Source organism: Aquarana catesbeiana, linkage group LG05 (assembly GCF_042186555.1).
Source record: "Aquarana catesbeiana isolate 2022-GZ linkage group LG05, ASM4218655v1, whole genome shotgun sequence".
Classification (NCBI taxonomy): Eukaryota; Metazoa; Chordata; class Amphibia; order Anura; family Ranidae; genus Aquarana; species Aquarana catesbeiana.
The window spans coordinates 11,104,846-11,121,796 of record NC_133328.1 but is presented as its reverse complement, the minus strand read 5'-3'; the positions used below and the strand labels follow the sequence as shown (position 1 = coordinate 11,121,796).

Genomic DNA, 16,951 nt, shown 5'->3' with positions numbered 1-16,951 from the left:
TCAAACTTGATCATACCCGGGATATCTACTAGACTCTGGTTTGGACAGATTTAAGTGTGTTATTGTTAAGATTTACAGACCTACAATATAAAACGCCAAATTTCCATGCAAAATAATTGTACCGCTTTCAGCACCTAAAATCCAAAATAATCATACCGCCAGGGAGGTTAAAAGAGAATGTAAAAAGAGGCATAGAGGAGAGTGACCCCTGCTGGAAGAAAAGCAAAAGCCTACAGCACCTGGTATTCCCAGGCGGTCTCCCATTCAAGTACTAACCAGGCCCGACCCTGCTTAGCTTCCGAGATCAGACGAGAGCGGGCGCATTCAGGGTGGTGTGGCCGTAGGCAAAGCTCATGGTCTCTTTCAAGCCTCTTGTACTTGTCACCGGCAGCCTGGCTCCGCCTTTCCTTGACTTTACTACAATCAGCAGTGCCTTTTGACAAGCAACGCAGCACACCCCACCTTGTCGTCTCTCCTCCTTCGCTTTCATACCAGGTGGCCAGCCCATGGATCTCCGGAACCTGGCTTCCGTTCCGCTAGCTACTGGAAACCGACCGCTGCGGAGGGAGCCAGTACATCCACCCCCCCCCCTGGCTACCAGAGGACCTCTGACCTAGGGTTGCCACCTCATCCCTTTAAACCCGAACACATATTAACCACTTAAAGACCAGCCTCGTTTTGGATTTTAGGTGTTTACATGTTTAAAACAGGTTTTTTTGCTAGAAAATTACTTAGAACCCCCAAACATTATATATTGTTTTTTTTCTAACACCCTAGAGAATAAAATGGCGGTCATTGCAATACTTTTTTTTGCACCGTATTTGCGCAGCGGTCTTATAAGCACACTTTTTTTGGAAAAAAATCACTTTTTTGAATAAAAAAATAAGACAACAGTAAAGTTAGCCCAATTTTTTTTTTTATTGTGAAAGATAATGTTACGCCAAGTAAATTGATACCCAACATGTCACGCTTCAAAATTGCGCCCGCTCGTGGAATAGCGTCAAACTTTTACCCTTAAAAATCTCCATAGGCGACGTTTAAAAAAATTCTACAGGTTGCATGTTTGGAGTTACAGAGGAGGTCTAGGGCTAGAATTATTGCTCTCGCAATACCGGTCGCGGCGATACCTCACATGTGTGGTTTGACCACCGTTTTCATATGCGGGCGCTACTCACGTATGCGTTCGCTTCTGTGCGCGAGCTCGTCGGGACAGGGCGCTTTAAATTTTTTTTTTTTTTATTATTTATTTTACTTTATTTTATTTATTTTTTCACTGTTTTAAAAAAAAAAAAATTTTAGACTAAAATGCAAAAAAAAAAAAAAAAAAAAAGTCGTTTAAAAAAAATGACACAAAAAAAATTGTGCCTTTAAGAGAAGTGGGCGGAGCCATCGTAATGACGTCGCTCCGGCCGTCACATGGTATAGAGACGGGTGGGGGCCATCTTGGCCTCACTCGTCTCAGTACCTCAGCGGTGACAGGTCCCAATCTCCTCCGCCGCTACCGACGGCTCCGGTAAGCGGCGGAGGGCGGCGGGAGGGGCGGGTGGCACCTCTCCCGCCGCCGATAACGGTGATCTTGCGGCGAACCCGCCGCTGAGGCCACCATTATCGTGTACAGAACCGCTCGCTGTAAAGATGGATATCTCAGTTGTGGCAGCAGCTGCTGCCGTTACCGAGATATCCATCTTTAAAAAAATGACGTATATATACAGTGAGCGGTCGTGAAGTGGTTAATTACGCAGCTTCTGAGGCTGATTAAGGTAGTAATTAAACTCACTTGTTGCCCTTATCTGCCTTAAATTAGCCTTCAGAACCTGTGTAATTCATATGTGTTCGGGTTTAAAGGGATGGGGTTGCAACTCTACCCTCACCTATAGCAGGCGCCATGCCTCACCACTGGCTGCAGTCAAGCAACTGCTTGACTTGCCCAGTAGGTAGACCTTTTCTTGTAGCGTCGCTTCATACCTCACATGTGCCATACTCACCCAAGTTCTTTTCAATAGGCCTGGAGACCAACATGCATGATGGAGTCCCTTTCAATGACTTCAGAGGAGGCTTAGAACACTTGACGCAACTTTACTGAGAAGTCTTGGGCATTACAGTTCAACATGAACAACGGTCATATCCTGACCCAAACTGCCACTGACTGGCTGCCCAGGACTACCTCTACAAGGTAGTAGTTCATGTTGGTCTTTGAGTTGCCATCTCATCCCTTTATATCCGAACACATATTAATTACAGAAATTCTGTGGCTGATTAAGGTGGTAATTAAACTCACTCGTTGCCTTATCTGCATTTAATTAGCCTCAGAACCTGTGTAATTCATATGTGTTTGGGTTTAAAGGGATGAGGTGGCAACCCTAGTAGGCCTCCTGCAAGCGCTGCCTGATCCCCCGAAACCCAGCCTTCCCCTATATTTATATCACTGGTGGGTAGGCTGGATCCAAAAAAACCCCGGCAGCACACGCATTAACTCTTTCCCTCCCAGCCTGGGGCAGCCGCTAACTAAAACCACGCTCCTGTAGGCAACCTGCTGCCTACACCCTAGCCGCTTCAGGGCGCAGGTTTCACGACCCGTCGGCTCTGTGGCTTCTCGCTGGCTTCGGCAGTCCGCGTGCGAGTTTCCCCCAGCCTGGGGAGCACGGCAGAATGTGTTGGCGCAAGGGCGACTAAAGAGGAGGAGTGATAGCACCAAAACGGCTGAGGAGAGCGCTGGAAAAGGGCTGGGCCGTGGAGCCTAAGCGGGATGTAGGATGGGGGCTAGCTAGGTGGGGGTTGCGTCCGGCCGTTGCTTTGCTGTCTACAGGGACTGGATGCGTGGCAAGCTCCTGAGGTAGGGAGGGAGAGAGAGAGAGAAAGAAGAAAGAAAGTGTATTTTTGAAAGAAGGGGTGAGGAAAGGGAGGAGGGCGAAGAAAAAGTGGGGGCTGGACTGGTGATTTTGTAGGAGCTAGGTGTGCAGGAGGGCTTGCAGAGCGCGTTTTGTTAAAAGAGAATGTAAAAAGAGGCATAGAGGAGAGTGACCCCTGCTGGAAGAAAAGCAAAAGCCTACAGCATCTGGTATTCCCAGGCGGTCTCCCATCCAAGTACTAACCAGGCCCGACCCTGCTTAGCTTCCGAGATCAGACGAGAGCGGGCGCATTCAGGGTGGTGTGGCCGTAGGCAAAGCTCATGGTCTCTTTCAAGCCTCATGTACTTGTCACCGGCAGCCTGGCTCCACCTTTCCTTGACTTTGCTACAATCAGCAGTGCCTTTTGACAAGCAACGCAGCACACCCCACCTTGTGGTCTCTCCTCTCTCTCTTTCTCTCTCTCTCTGGCTCGCTCGCTCTCTTCAACCCCCCCTGCCTCTTGCTGCTTTGCTCCCTCTTTAACCTCTTCCTGCCTGCACCTTCTCACACACATACTCAGCCTGGCTTCAAAGGCTCCTTATTGGCTTCCCCTGGCCTGACTTTTAACCTTTTCCCTGACAAGGCTTTGCAGCAAAGGAAGAGGAGCAGCAGGGCGCATGTAGCGCGGGGCCTCATGCCTGCACTTGTTAACGCCTTCGCTTTCGTACCAGGTGGCCAGCCCATGGATCTCCGGAACCTGGCTTCCGTTCCGCTAGCTACTGGAAGCTGACCGCTGCGGAGGGAGCCAGTACATCCACCCCCCCTGGCTACCAGAGGACCTCTGACCTAGGGTTGCCACCTCATCCCTTTAAACCCGAACACATATTAATTACGCAGCTTCTGAGGCTGATTAAGGTGGTAATTAAACTCACTTGTTGCCCTTATCTGCCTTAAATTAGCCTTCAGAACCTGTGTAATTCCTATGTGTTCGGGTTTAAAGGGATGGGGTTGCAACTCTACCCTCACCTATAGCAGGCGCCATGCCTCACCACTGGCTGCAGTCAAGCAACTGCTTGACTTGCCCAGTAGGTAGACCTTTTCTTGTAGCGTTGCTTCATACCTCACATGTGCCATACTCACCCAAGTTCTTTTCAATAGGCCTGGAGACCAACATGCATGATGGACCCCTTTCAATGACTTCAGAGGAGGCTTAGAACACTTGACGCAACTTTACTGAGAAGTCTTGGGCATTACAGTTCAACATGAACAATGGTCATATCCTGACCCAAACTGCCACTGATTGGCTGCCCAGGACTACCTCTACAAGGTAGTAGTTCATGTTGGTCTTTGAGTTGCCATCTCATCCCTTTATATCCGAACACATGTTAATTACAGAAATTCTGTGGCTGATTAAGGTGGTAATTAAACTCACTCGTTGCCTTATCTGCATTTAATTAGCCTCGGAACCTGTGTAATTCATATGTGTTTGGGTTTAAAGGGATGAGGTGGCAACCCTAGTAGGCCTCCTGCAAGCGCTGCCTGATCCCCCGAAAACCCAGCCTTCCCCTATATTTATATCACTGGTGGGTAGGCTGGATCCAAAAAAACCCCGGCAGCGCACGCATTAACTCTTTCCCTCCTAGCCTGGGGCAGCCGCTAACTAAAACCACGCTCCTGTAGGCAACCTGCTGCTTTTGAGGAGATGGGCGAGAGAGGAGTCGCCAGGCGAGGAGGAGATGGGCGAGAGAGGAGTCGCCAGGCGAGGAGGAGATGGGCGAGAGAGGAGTCGCCAGGCGAGGAGGAGATGGGCGAGAGAGGAGTCGCCAGGCGAGGAGGAGATGGGCGAGAGAGGAGTCGCCAGGCGAGGAGGAGATGGGCGAGGGAGGAGTCGCCAGGCGAGAAGAAGGGGCGAGGGAGGAGTCGCCAGGCGAGAAGAAGGGGCGAGGGAGGAGTCGCCAGGCGAGAAGATGGGCGAAGGAGGAGTCGCCAGGCGAGAAGATGGGCGAAGGAGGAGTCGCCAGGCGAGAAGATGGGCGAAGGAGGAGTCGCCAGGCGAGAAGATGGGCGAAGGAGGAGTCACCAGGTGAGAAGATGGGCGAAGGAGGAGTCGCCAGGTGAGAAGAAGGGGCGAGGGAGGAGTCAGGAGGTAAGAATAAGGGGCGAGGGAGGAGTCAGCAGGTAAGAATAAAGGGCGAGGGAGGGGTCAGCAGGTAAGAAGAAGGGGCGAGGGAGGAGTCAGCAGGTAAGAAGAAAGGGCGAGGGAGGAGTCTCCAGGCAAGAATAAGGGGTGAGGGAGGAGTCTCCAGGCAAGGGAGGAGTCGCCAGGTGAGAAGATGGGCGAGGGAGGAGTCGCCAGGTGAGAAGATGGGCGAGGGAGGAGTCGCCAGGTGAGAAGATGGGCGAGGGAGGAGTCGGCAGGTAAGAAGAAGGGGCGAGGGAGGAGTCAGGAGGTAAGAATAAGGGGCGAGGGAGGAGTCAGCAGGTAAGAATAAAGGGCGAGGGAGGGGTCAGCAGGTAAGAATAAAGGGCGAGGGAGGGGTCAGCAGGTAAGAATAAAGGGCGAGGGAGGAGTCAGCAGGTAAGAATAAGGGGCGAGGGAGGAGTCAGCAGGTAAGAATAAGGGGCGAGGGAGGAGTTAGCAGGTAAGAATAAGGGGCGAGGGAGGAGTCTCCAGGCAAGAATAAGGGGCGAGGGAGGAGTCTCCAGGCAAGGGAGGAGTCGCCAGGTGAGAAGATGGGCGAGGGAGGAGTCGCCAGGTGAGAAGATGGGCGAGGGAGGAGTCGCCAGGTGAGAAGAAGGGGCGAGGGAGGAGTCTCCAGGCAAGGGAGGAGTCGCCAGGTGAGAAGATGGGCGAGGGAGGAGTCAGAATGTAAGAAGGGGCAAGGGAGGAGTCGCCAGGTCAGAAGATGAGCAAGGGGGGAGTCTCCAGGTGAGGCGATGAGAAAAGGAGGGGCCGAATCTAGTGGGAGGGGCAGAAAGACTAATACTGTCCATACACTATAGTGACTATACAATCCAAAATGTCAAATGAACTTTATAGTTACAAAAACGATGTAACAGTAGGAGGAGGAAGGAGGGAGGAGGACGAGGATGAGAGGAGGAGACAATAATAATAATAATAATGGTTCTAGGAGAACGTGATATCACAGTGTATACAGTGAAAAATTACATAATAGGAGGAGTCTCAAGGTGGGCGGGGAAAAGGTGGTGGGTGGAGTCAAATACTAATAGAGCGCTAATTAATAATAGGCGGGGTCAGCAGGTGAGCGGTGAGATAAGGGATGTGGGAGGAGTCACTCGTCGCGGTGGGCGGGGTTACCTGAGCGGGAAAAGCCGAAGTCCGTGAGGTAGCGGAGACTTTCCTCCAGGCCGCAGTAGATGGTGAACTCTCCATTGAAAGGCGCCTCTCGGAAGAAGAGCTCGAACTCCGCGGCCTCCCTGTGCCGCCCGCTCCTCCAGTAGCCGTACGCCATGGTGAACTGGTAGAGATCGGTGAGCATTGGCAGCTCCATACTGTGTGGACATAACAGTGCGGCCAATGGACACTCTACTTCCGGCGCAGAGGCTGCTGGGAAAGGTAGTCCGAGCGAGGAGTGGGCGGAGTGACCTAAGGAAATGACTGTTGTTCAATACATAATCACCATGTGCATCCCAGCTCCGCCCACTTCACCAGGAGCGCCCCGCCCACGTTATTCTAGGAACCACCCACATTCCAAAGACCGCCTGGGAATACCAGGTGCTGTAGGCTTTTGATTTTTTTCCCCAGCAGGGGTCACTCTCCTCTATGCCTCTTTTACATACAATTTTACCGTTGTTCATGTTGGCCTCTTGCAAGCGCTGCGTGACTAGCAGCCGCTAACTAAAACCACGCTCCTGTAGGCAACCTGCTGCCTACACCCTAGCCGCTTCAGGGCGCAGGTTTCACGACCCGTCGGCTCTGTGGCTTCTCGCTGGCTTCGGCAGTCCGCGTGCGAGCTTCCCCCAGCCTGGGGAGCGCCGCAGAATGTGTTGGCGCAAGGGCGACTAAAGAGGAGGAGTGATAGCACCAAAACGGCTGAGGAGAGCGCTGGAAAAGGGCTGGGCCGTGGAGCCTAAGCGGGATGTAGGATGGGGGCTAGCTAGGTGGGGGTTGCGTCCGGCCGTTGCTTTGCTGTCTACAGGGACTGGATGCGTGGCAAGCTCCTGAGGTAGGGAGGGAGGGAGGGAGGGAGGGAGGGAGAGAGAGAAAGAAGAAAGAAAGTGTATTTTTGAAAGAAGGGGTGAGGAAAGGGAGGAGGGCGAAGAAAAAGTGGGGGCTGGACTGGTGATTTTGTAGGAGCTAGGTGTGCAGGAGGGCTTGCAGAGCGGGTTTTGTTAAAAGAGAATGTAAAAAGAGGCATAGAGGAGAGTGACCCCTGCTGGAAGAAAAGCAAAAGCCTACAGCACCTGGTATTCCCAGGCGGTCTCCCATCCAAGTACTAACCAGGCCCGACCCTGCTTAGCTTCCGAGATCAGACGAGAGCGGGCGCATTCAGGGTGGTGTGGCCGTAGGCAAAGCTCATGGTCTCTTTCAAGCCTCTTGTACTTGTCACCGGCAGCCTGGCTCCGCCTTTCCTTGACTTTGCTACAATCAGCAGTGCCTTTTGACAAGCAACGCAGCACACCCCACCTTGTCGTCTCTCCTCTCTCTCGCTCGCTCGCTCGCTCTCTTCAACCCCCCTGCCTCTTGCTGCCTCTTTAACCTCTTCCTGCCTGCACCTTCTCACACACATACTCAGCCTGGCTTCAAAGGCTCCTTTCTGGCTTCCCCTGGCCTGACTTTTAACCTTTTCCCTGACAAGGCTTTGCACCAAAGGAAGAGGAGCAGCAGGGCGCATGTAGCGCGGGGCCTCATGCCTGCACTTGTTAACGCCTTCGCTTTCATACCAGGTGGCCAGCCCATGGATCTCCGGAACCTGGCTTCCGTTCCGCTAGCTACTGGAAACCGACCGCTGCGGAGGGAGCCAGTACATCCACCCCCCCCTGGCTACCAGAGGACCTCTGACCTAGGGTTGCCACCTCATCCCTTTAAACCCGAACACTTATTTATTACGCAGCTTCTGAGGCTGATTAAGGTAGTAATTAAACTCACTTGTTGCCCTTATCTGCCTTAAATTAGCCTTCAGAACCTGTGTAATTCCTATGTGTTCGGGTTTAAAGGGATGGGGTTGCAACTCTACCCTCACCTATAGCAGGCGCCATGCCTCACCACTGGCTGCAGTCAAGCAACTGCTTGACTTGCCCAGTAGGTAGACCTTTTCTTGTAGCGTCGCTTCATACCTCACATGTGCCATACTCACCCAAGTTCTTTTCAATAGGCCTGGAGACCAACATGCATGATGGAGTCCCTTTCAATGACTTCAGAGGAGGCTTAGAACACTTGACGCAACTTTACTGAGAAGTCTTGGGCATTACAGTTCAACATGAACAATGGTCATATCCTGACCCAAACTGCCACTGACTGGCTGCCCAGGACTACCTCTACAAGGTAGTAGTTCATGTTGGTCTTTGAGTTGCCATCTCATCCCTTTATATCCGAACACATATTAATTACAGAAATTCTGTGGCTGATTAAGGTGGTAATTAAACTCACTCGTTGCCTTATCTGCATTCAATTAGCCTCAGAACCTGTGTAATTCATATGTGTTTGGGTTTAAAGGGATGAGGTGGCAACCCTAGTAGGCCTCCTGCAAGCGCTGCCTGATCCCCCGAAACCCAGCCTTCCCCTAAATTTTTTATGACCGGCGGGTAGGCTGGATCCAAAAAAACCCCGGCAGCGCACGCATTAACTCTTTCCCTCCCAGCCTGGGGCAGCCGCTAACTAAAACCACGCTCCTGTAGGCAACCTGCTGCCTACACCCTAGCCGCTTCAGGGCGCAGGTTTCACGACCCGTCGGCTCTGTGGCTTCTCGCTGGCTTCGGCAGTCCGCGTGCGAGCTTCCCCCAGCCTGGGGAGCGCGGCAGAATGTGTTGGCGCAAGGGCGACTAAAGAGGAGGAGTGATAGCACCAAAACGGCTGAGGAGAGCGCTGGAAAAGGGCTGGGCCGTGGAGCCTAAGCGGGATGTAGGATGGGGGCTAGCTAGGTGGGGGTTGCGTCCAGCCGTTGCTTTGCTGTCTACAGGGACTGGATGCGTGGCAAGCTCCTGAGGTAGGGAGGGAGGGAGGGAGAGAGAGAAAGAAGAAAGAAAGTGTATTTTTGAAAGAAGGGGTGAGGAAAGGGAGGAGGGCGAAGAAAAAGTGGGGGCTGGACTGGTGATTTTGTAGGAGCTAGGTGTGCAGGAGGGCTTGCAGAGCGGGTTTTGTTAAAAGAGAATGTAAAAAGAGGCATAGAGGAGAGTGACCCCTGCTGGAAGAAAAGCAAAAGCCTACAGCACCTGGTATTCCCAGGCGGTCTCCCATCCAAGTACTAACCAGGCCCGACCCTGCTTAGCTTCCGAGATCAGACGAGAGCGGGCGCATTCAGGGTGGTGTGGCCGTAGGCAAAGCTCATGGTCTCTTTCAAGCCTCTTGTACTTGTCACCGGCAGCCTGGCTCCGCCTTTCCTTGACTTTGCTACAATCAGCAGTGCCTTTTGACAAGCAACGCAGCACACCCCACCTTGTCGTCTCTCCTCTCTCTCGCTCGCTCGCTCGCTCTCTTCAACCCCCCTGCCTCTTGCTGCCTCTTTAACCTCTTCCTGCCTGCACCTTCTCACACACATACTCAGCCTGGCTTCAAAGGCTCCTTTCTGGCTTCCCCTGGCCTGACTTTTAACCTTTTCCCTGACAAGGCTTTGCACCAAAGGAAGAGGAGCAGCAGGGCGCATGTAGCGCGGGGCCTCATGCCTGCACTTGTTAACGCCTTCGCTTTCATACCAGGTGGCCAGCCCATGGATCTCCGGAACCTGGCTTCCGTTCCGCTAGCTACTGGAAACCGACCGCTGCGGAGGGAGCCAGTACATCCACCCCCCCCTGGCTACCAGAGGACCTCTGACCTAGGGTTGCCACCTCATCCCTTTAAACCCGAACACTTATTTATTACGCAGCTTCTGAGGCTGATTAAGGTAGTAATTAAACTCACTTGTTGCCCTTATCTGCCTTAAATTAGCCTTCAGAACCTGTGTAATTCCTATGTGTTCGGGTTTAAAGGGATGGGGTTGCAACTCTACCCTCACCTATAGCAGGCGCCATGCCTCACCACTGGCTGCAGTCAAGCAACTGCTTGACTTGCCCAGTAGGTAGACCTTTTCTTGTAGCGTCGCTTCATACCTCACATGTGCCATACTCACCCAAGTTCTTTTCAATAGGCCTGGAGACCAACATGCATGATGGACCCCTTTCAATGACTTCAGAGGAGGCTTAGAACACTTGACGCAACTTTACTGAGAAGTCTTGGGCATTACAGTTCAACATGAACAATGGTCATATCCTGACCCAAACTGCCACTGATTGGCTGCCCAGGACTACCTCTACAAGGTAGTAGTTCATGTTGGTCTTTGAGTTGCCATCTCATCCCTTTATATCCGAACACATGTTAATTACAGAAATTCTGTGGCTGATTAAGGTGGTAATTAAACTCACTCGTTGCCTTATCTGCATTTAATTAGCCTCGGAACCTGTGTAATTCATATGTGTTTGGGTTTAAAGGGATGAGGTGGCAACCCTAGTAGGCCTCCTGCAAGCGCTGCCTGATCCCCCGAAAACCCAGCCTTCCCCTATATTTATATCACTGGTGGGTAGGCTGGATCCAAAAAAACCCCGGCAGCGCACGCATTAACTCTTTCCCTCCTAGCCTGGGGCAGCCGCTAACTAAAACCACGCTCCTGTAGGCAACCTGCTGCTTTTGAGGAGATGGGCGAGAGAGGAGTCGCCAGGCGAGGAGGAGATGGGCGAGAGAGGAGTCGCCAGGCGAGGAGGAGATGGGCGAGAGAGGAGTCGCCAGGCGAGGAGGAGATGGGCGAGAGAGGAGTCGCCAGGCGAGGAGGAGATGGGCGAGAGAGGAGTCGCCAGGCGAGGAGGAGATGGGCGAGGGAGGAGTCGCCAGGCGAGAAGAAGGGGCGAGGGAGGAGTCGCCAGGCGAGAAGAAGGGGCGAGGGAGGAGTCGCCAGGCGAGAAGATGGGCGAAGGAGGAGTCGCCAGGCGAGAAGATGGGCGAAGGAGGAGTCGCCAGGCGAGAAGATGGGCGAAGGAGGAGTCGCCAGGCGAGAAGATGGGCGAAGGAGGAGTCACCAGGTGAGAAGATGGGCGAAGGAGGAGTCGCCAGGTGAGAAGAAGGGGCGAGGGAGGAGTCAGGAGGTAAGAATAAGGGGCGAGGGAGGAGTCAGCAGGTAAGAATAAAGGGCGAGGGAGGGGTCAGCAGGTAAGAAGAAGGGGCGAGGGAGGAGTCAGCAGGTAAGAAGAAAGGGCGAGGGAGGAGTCTCCAGGCAAGAATAAGGGGTGAGGGAGGAGTCTCCAGGCAAGGGAGGAGTCGCCAGGTGAGAAGATGGGCGAGGGAGGAGTCGCCAGGTGAGAAGATGGGCGAGGGAGGAGTCGCCAGGTGAGAAGATGGGCGAGGGAGGAGTCGGCAGGTAAGAAGAAGGGGCGAGGGAGGAGTCAGGAGGTAAGAATAAGGGGCGAGGGAGGAGTCAGCAGGTAAGAATAAAGGGCGAGGGAGGGGTCAGCAGGTAAGAATAAAGGGCGAGGGAGGGGTCAGCAGGTAAGAATAAAGGGCGAGGGAGGAGTCAGCAGGTAAGAATAAGGGGCGAGGGAGGAGTCAGCAGGTAAGAATAAGGGGCGAGGGAGGAGTTAGCAGGTAAGAATAAGGGGCGAGGGAGGAGTCTCCAGGCAAGAATAAGGGGCGAGGGAGGAGTCTCCAGGCAAGGGAGGAGTCGCCAGGTGAGAAGATGGGCGAGGGAGGAGTCGCCAGGTGAGAAGAAGGGGCGAGGGAGGAGTCTCCAGGCAAGGGAGGAGTCGCCAGGTGAGAAGATGGGCGAGGGAGGAGTCAGAATGTAAGAAGGGGCAAGGGAGGAGTCGCCAGGTCAGAAGATGAGCAAGGGGGGAGTCTCCAGGTGAGGCGATGAGAAAAGGAGGGGCCGAATCTAGTGGGAGGGGCAGAAAGACTAATACTGTCCATACACTATAGTGACTATACAATCCAAAATGTCAAATGAACTTTATAGTTACAAAAACGATGTAACAGTAGGAGGAGGAAGGAGGGAGGAGGACGAGGATGAGAGGAGGAGACAATAATAATAATAATAATGGTTCTAGGAGAACGTGATATCACAGTGTATACAGTGAAAAATTACATAATAGGAGGAGTCTCAAGGTGGGCGGGGAAAAGGTGGTGGGTGGAGTCAAATACTAATAGAGCGCTAATTAATAATAGGCGGGGTCAGCAGGTGAGCGGTGAGATAAGGGATGTGGGAGGAGTCACTCGTCGCGGTGGGCGGGGTTACCTGAGCGGGAAAAGCCGAAGTCCGTGAGGTAGCGGAGACTTTCCTCCAGGCCGCAGTAGATGGTGAACTCTCCATTGAAAGGCGCCTCTCGGAAGAAGAGCTCGAACTCCGCGGCCTCCCTGTGCCGCCCGCTCCTCCAGTAGCCGTACGCCATGGTGAACTGGTAGAGATCGGTGAGCATTGGCAGCTCCATACTGTGTGGACATAACAGTGCGGCCAATGGACACTCTACTTCCGGCGCAGAGGCTGCTGGGAAAGGTAGTCCGAGCGAGGAGTGGGCGGAGTGACCTAAGGAAATGACTGTTGTTCAATACATAATCACCATGTGCATCCCAGCTCCGCCCACTTCACCAGGAGCGCCCCGCCCACGTTATTCTAGGAACCACCCACATTCCAAAGACCGCCTGGGAATACCAGGTGCTGTAGGCTTTTGATTTTTTTCCCCAGCAGGGGTCACTCTCCTCTATGCCTCTTTTACATACAATTTTACCGTTGTTCATGTTGGCCTCTTGCAAGCGCTGCGTGACTAGCAGCCGCTAACTAAAACCACGCTCCTGTAGGCAACCTGCTGCCTACACCCTAGCCGCTTCAGGGCGCAGGTTTCACGACCCGTCGGCTCTGTGGCTTCTCGCTGGCTTCGGCAGTCCGCGTGCGAGCTTCCCCCAGCCTGGGGAGCGCCGCAGAATGTGTTGGCGCAAGGGCGACTAAAGAGGAGGAGTGATAGCACCAAAACGGCTGAGGAGAGCGCTGGAAAAGGGCTGGGCCGTGGAGCCTAAGCGGGATGTAGGATGGGGGCTAGCTAGGTGGGGGTTGCGTCCGGCCGTTGCTTTGCTGTCTACAGGGACTGGATGCGTGGCAAGCTCCTGAGGTAGGGAGGGAGGGAGGGAGGGAGGGAGGGAGAGAGAGAAAGAAGAAAGAAAGTGTATTTTTGAAAGAAGGGGTGAGGAAAGGGAGGAGGGCGAAGAAAAAGTGGGGGCTGGACTGGTGATTTTGTAGGAGCTAGGTGTGCAGGAGGGCTTGCAGAGCGGGTTTTGTTAAAAGAGAATGTAAAAAGAGGCATAGAGGAGAGTGACCCCTGCTGGAAGAAAAGCAAAAGCCTACAGCACCTGGTATTCCCAGGCGGTCTCCCATCCAAGTACTAACCAGGCCCGACCCTGCTTAGCTTCCGAGATCAGACGAGAGCGGGCGCATTCAGGGTGGTGTGGCCGTAGGCAAAGCTCATGGTCTCTTTCAAGCCTCTTGTACTTGTCACCGGCAGCCTGGCTCCGCCTTTCCTTGACTTTGCTACAATCAGCAGTGCCTTTTGACAAGCAACGCAGCACACCCCACCTTGTCGTCTCTCCTCTCTCTCGCTCGCTCGCTCGCTCTCTTCAACCCCCCTGCCTCTTGCTGCCTCTTTAACCTCTTCCTGCCTGCACCTTCTCACACACATACTCAGCCTGGCTTCAAAGGCTCCTTTCTGGCTTCCCCTGGCCTGACTTTTAACCTTTTCCCTGACAAGGCTTTGCACCAAAGGAAGAGGAGCAGCAGGGCGCATGTAGCGCGGGGCCTCATGCCTGCACTTGTTAACGCCTTCGCTTTCATACCAGGTGGCCAGCCCATGGATCTCCGGAACCTGGCTTCCGTTCCGCTAGCTACTGGAAACCGACCGCTGCGGAGGGAGCCAGTACATCCACCCCCCCCTGGCTACCAGAGGACCTCTGACCTAGGGTTGCCACCTCATCCCTTTAAACCCGAACACTTATTTATTACGCAGCTTCTGAGGCTGATTAAGGTAGTAATTAAACTCACTTGTTGCCCTTATCTGCCTTAAATTAGCCTTCAGAACCTGTGTAATTCCTATGTGTTCGGGTTTAAAGGGATGGGGTTGCAACTCTACCCTCACCTATAGCAGGCGCCATGCCTCACCACTGGCTGCAGTCAAGCAACTGCTTGACTTGCCCAGTAGGTAGACCTTTTCTTGTAGCGTCGCTTCATACCTCACATGTGCCATACTCACCCAAGTTCTTTTCAATAGGCCTGGAGACCAACATGCATGATGGAGTCCCTTTCAATGACTTCAGAGGAGGCTTAGAACACTTGACGCAACTTTACTGAGAAGTCTTGGGCATTACAGTTCAACATGAACAATGGTCATATCCTGACCCAAACTGCCACTGACTGGCTGCCCAGGACTACCTCTACAAGGTAGTAGTTCATGTTGGTCTTTGAGTTGCCATCTCATCCCTTTATATCCGAACACATATTAATTACAGAAATTCTGTGGCTGATTAAGGTGGTAATTAAACTCACTCGTTGCCTTATCTGCATTCAATTAGCCTCAGAACCTGTGTAATTCATATGTGTTTGGGTTTAAAGGGATGAGGTGGCAACCCTAGTAGGCCTCCTGCAAGCGCTGCCTGATCCCCCGAAACCCAGCCTTCCCCTAAATTTTTTATGACCGGCGGGTAGGCTGGATCCAAAAAAACCCCGGCAGCGCACGCATTAACTCTTTCCCTCCCAGCCTGGGGCAGCCGCTAACTAAAACCACGCTCCTGTAGGCAACCTGCTGCCTACACCCTAGCCGCTTCAGGGCGCAGGTTTCACGACCCGTCGGCTCTGTGGCTTCTCGCTGGCTTCGGCAGTCCGCGTGCGAGCTTCCCCCAGCCTGGGGAGCGCGGCAGAATGTGTTGGCGCAAGGGCGACTAAAGAGGAGGAGTGATAGCACCAAAACGGCTGAGGAGAGCGCTGGAAAAGGGCTGGGCCGTGGAGCCTAAGCGGGATGTAGGATGGGGGCTAGCTAGGTGGGGGTTGCGTCCAGCCGTTGCTTTGCTGTCTACAGGGACTGGATGCGTGGCAAGCTCCTGAGGTAGGGAGGGAGGGAGGGAGAGAGAGAAAGAAGAAAGAAAGTGTATTTTTGAAAGAAGGGGTGAGGAAAGGGAGGAGGGCGAAGAAAAAGTGGGGGCTGGACTGGTGATTTTGTAGGAGCTAGGTGTGCAGGAGGGCTTGCAGAGCGGGTTTTGTTAAAAGAGAATGTAAAAAGAGGCATAGAGGAGAGTGACCCCTGCTGGAAGAAAAGCAAAAGCCTACAGCACCTGGTATTCCCAGGCGGTCTCCCATCCAAGTACTAACCAGGCCCGACCCTGCTTAGCTTCCGAGATCAGACGAGAGCGGGCGCATTCAGGGTGGTGTGGCCGTAGGCAAAGCTCATGGTCTCTTTCAAGCCTCTTGTACTTGTCACCGGCAGCCTGGCTCCGCCTTTCCTTGACTTTGCTACAATCAGCAGTGCCTTTTGACAAGCAACGCAGCACACCCCACCTTGTCGTCTCTCCTCTCTCTCGCTCGCTCGCTCGCTCTCTTCAACCCCCCTGCCTCTTGCTGCCTCTTTAACCTCTTCCTGCCTGCACCTTCTCACACACATACTCAGCCTGGCTTCAAAGGCTCCTTTCTGGCTTCCCCTGGCCTGACTTTTAACCTTTTCCCTGACAAGGCTTTGCACCAAAGGAAGAGGAGCAGCAGGGCGCATGTAGCGCGGGGCCTCATGCCTGCACTTGTTAACGCCTTCGCTTTCATACCAGGTGGCCAGCCCATGGATCTCCGGAACCTGGCTTCCGTTCCGCTAGCTACTGGAAACCGACCGCTGCGGAGGGAGCCAGTACATCCACCCCCCCCTGGCTACCAGAGGACCTCTGACCTAGGGTTGCCACCTCATCCCTTTAAACCCGAACACTTATTTATTACGCAGCTTCTGAGGCTGATTAAGGTAGTAATTAAACTCACTTGTTGCCCTTATCTGCCTTAAATTAGCCTTCAGAACCTGTGTAATTCCTATGTGTTCGGGTTTAAAGGGATGGGGTTGCAACTCTACCCTCACCTATAGCAGGCGCCATGCCTCACCACTGGCTGCAGTCAAGCAACTGCTTGACTTGCCCAGTAGGTAGACCTTTTCTTGTAGCGTCGCTTCATACCTCACATGTGCCATACTCACCCAAGTTCTTTTCAATAGGCCTGGAGACCAACATGCATGATGGAGTCCCTTTCAATGACTTCAGAGGAGGCTTAGAACACTTGACGCAACTTTACTGAGAAGTCTTGGGCATTACAGTTCAACATGAACAATGGTCATATCCTGACCCAAACTGCCACTGACTGGCTGCCCAGGACTACCTCTACAAGGTAGTAGTTCATGTTGGTCTTTGAGTTGCCATCTCATCCCTTTATATCCGAACACATATTAATTACAGAAATTCTGTGGCTGATTAAGGTGGTAATTAAACTCACTCGTTGCCTTATCTGCATTCAATTAGCCTCAGAACCTGTGTAATTCATATGTGTTTGGGTTTAAAGGGATGAGGTGGCAACCCTAGTAGGCCTCCTGCAAGCGCTGCCTGATCCCCCGAAACCCAGCCTTCCCCTAAATTTTTTATGACCGGCGGGTAGGCTGGATCCAAAAAAACCCCGGCAGCGCACGCATTAACTCTTTCCCTCCCAGCCTGGGGCAGCCGCTAACTAAAACCACGCTCCTGTAGGCAACCTGCTGCCTACACCCTAGCCGCTTCAGGGCGCAGGTTTCACGACCCGTCGGCTCTGTGGCTTCTCGCTGGCTTCGGCAGTCCGCGTGCGAGCTTCCCCCAGCCTGGGGAGCGCGGCAGAATGTGTTGGCGCAAGGGCGACTAAAGAGGAGGAGTGATAGCACCAAAACGGCTGAGG

At 53.2% G+C, this 16,951-nt stretch overlaps 6 non-coding genes across 6 annotated transcripts; all 6 read right to left on the bottom strand.

Annotated features, from left to right (window-relative positions):
- Positions 1–227: 227 nt before the first annotated feature.
- On the bottom strand, positions 228–346 carry LOC141146289 (5S ribosomal RNA). Its single transcript, XR_012244841.1, has one exon. It is a non-coding gene; the product is annotated as a 5S ribosomal RNA (ribosomal RNA).
- Positions 347–3,043: 2,697 nt separating this feature from the next.
- On the bottom strand, positions 3,044–3,162 carry LOC141146302 (5S ribosomal RNA). The gene has a single exon (XR_012244854.1). It is a non-coding gene; the product is annotated as a 5S ribosomal RNA (ribosomal RNA).
- Positions 3,163–7,241: 4,079 nt separating this feature from the next.
- On the bottom strand, positions 7,242–7,360 carry LOC141146279 (5S ribosomal RNA). Its single transcript, XR_012244830.1, has one exon. It is a non-coding gene; the product is annotated as a 5S ribosomal RNA (ribosomal RNA).
- Positions 7,361–9,209: 1,849 nt separating this feature from the next.
- LOC141146278 (5S ribosomal RNA) lies at positions 9,210–9,328 on the bottom strand. The gene has a single exon (XR_012244829.1). It is a non-coding gene; the product is annotated as a 5S ribosomal RNA (ribosomal RNA).
- Positions 9,329–13,356: 4,028 nt separating this feature from the next.
- On the bottom strand, positions 13,357–13,475 carry LOC141146277 (5S ribosomal RNA). Its single transcript, XR_012244828.1, has one exon. It is a non-coding gene; the product is annotated as a 5S ribosomal RNA (ribosomal RNA).
- A 1,849-nt stretch (positions 13,476–15,324) lies between these two features.
- LOC141146276 (5S ribosomal RNA) lies at positions 15,325–15,443 on the bottom strand. The gene has a single exon (XR_012244827.1). It is a non-coding gene; the product is annotated as a 5S ribosomal RNA (ribosomal RNA).
- Between the last annotated feature and the right edge of the window lie 1,508 nt (positions 15,444–16,951).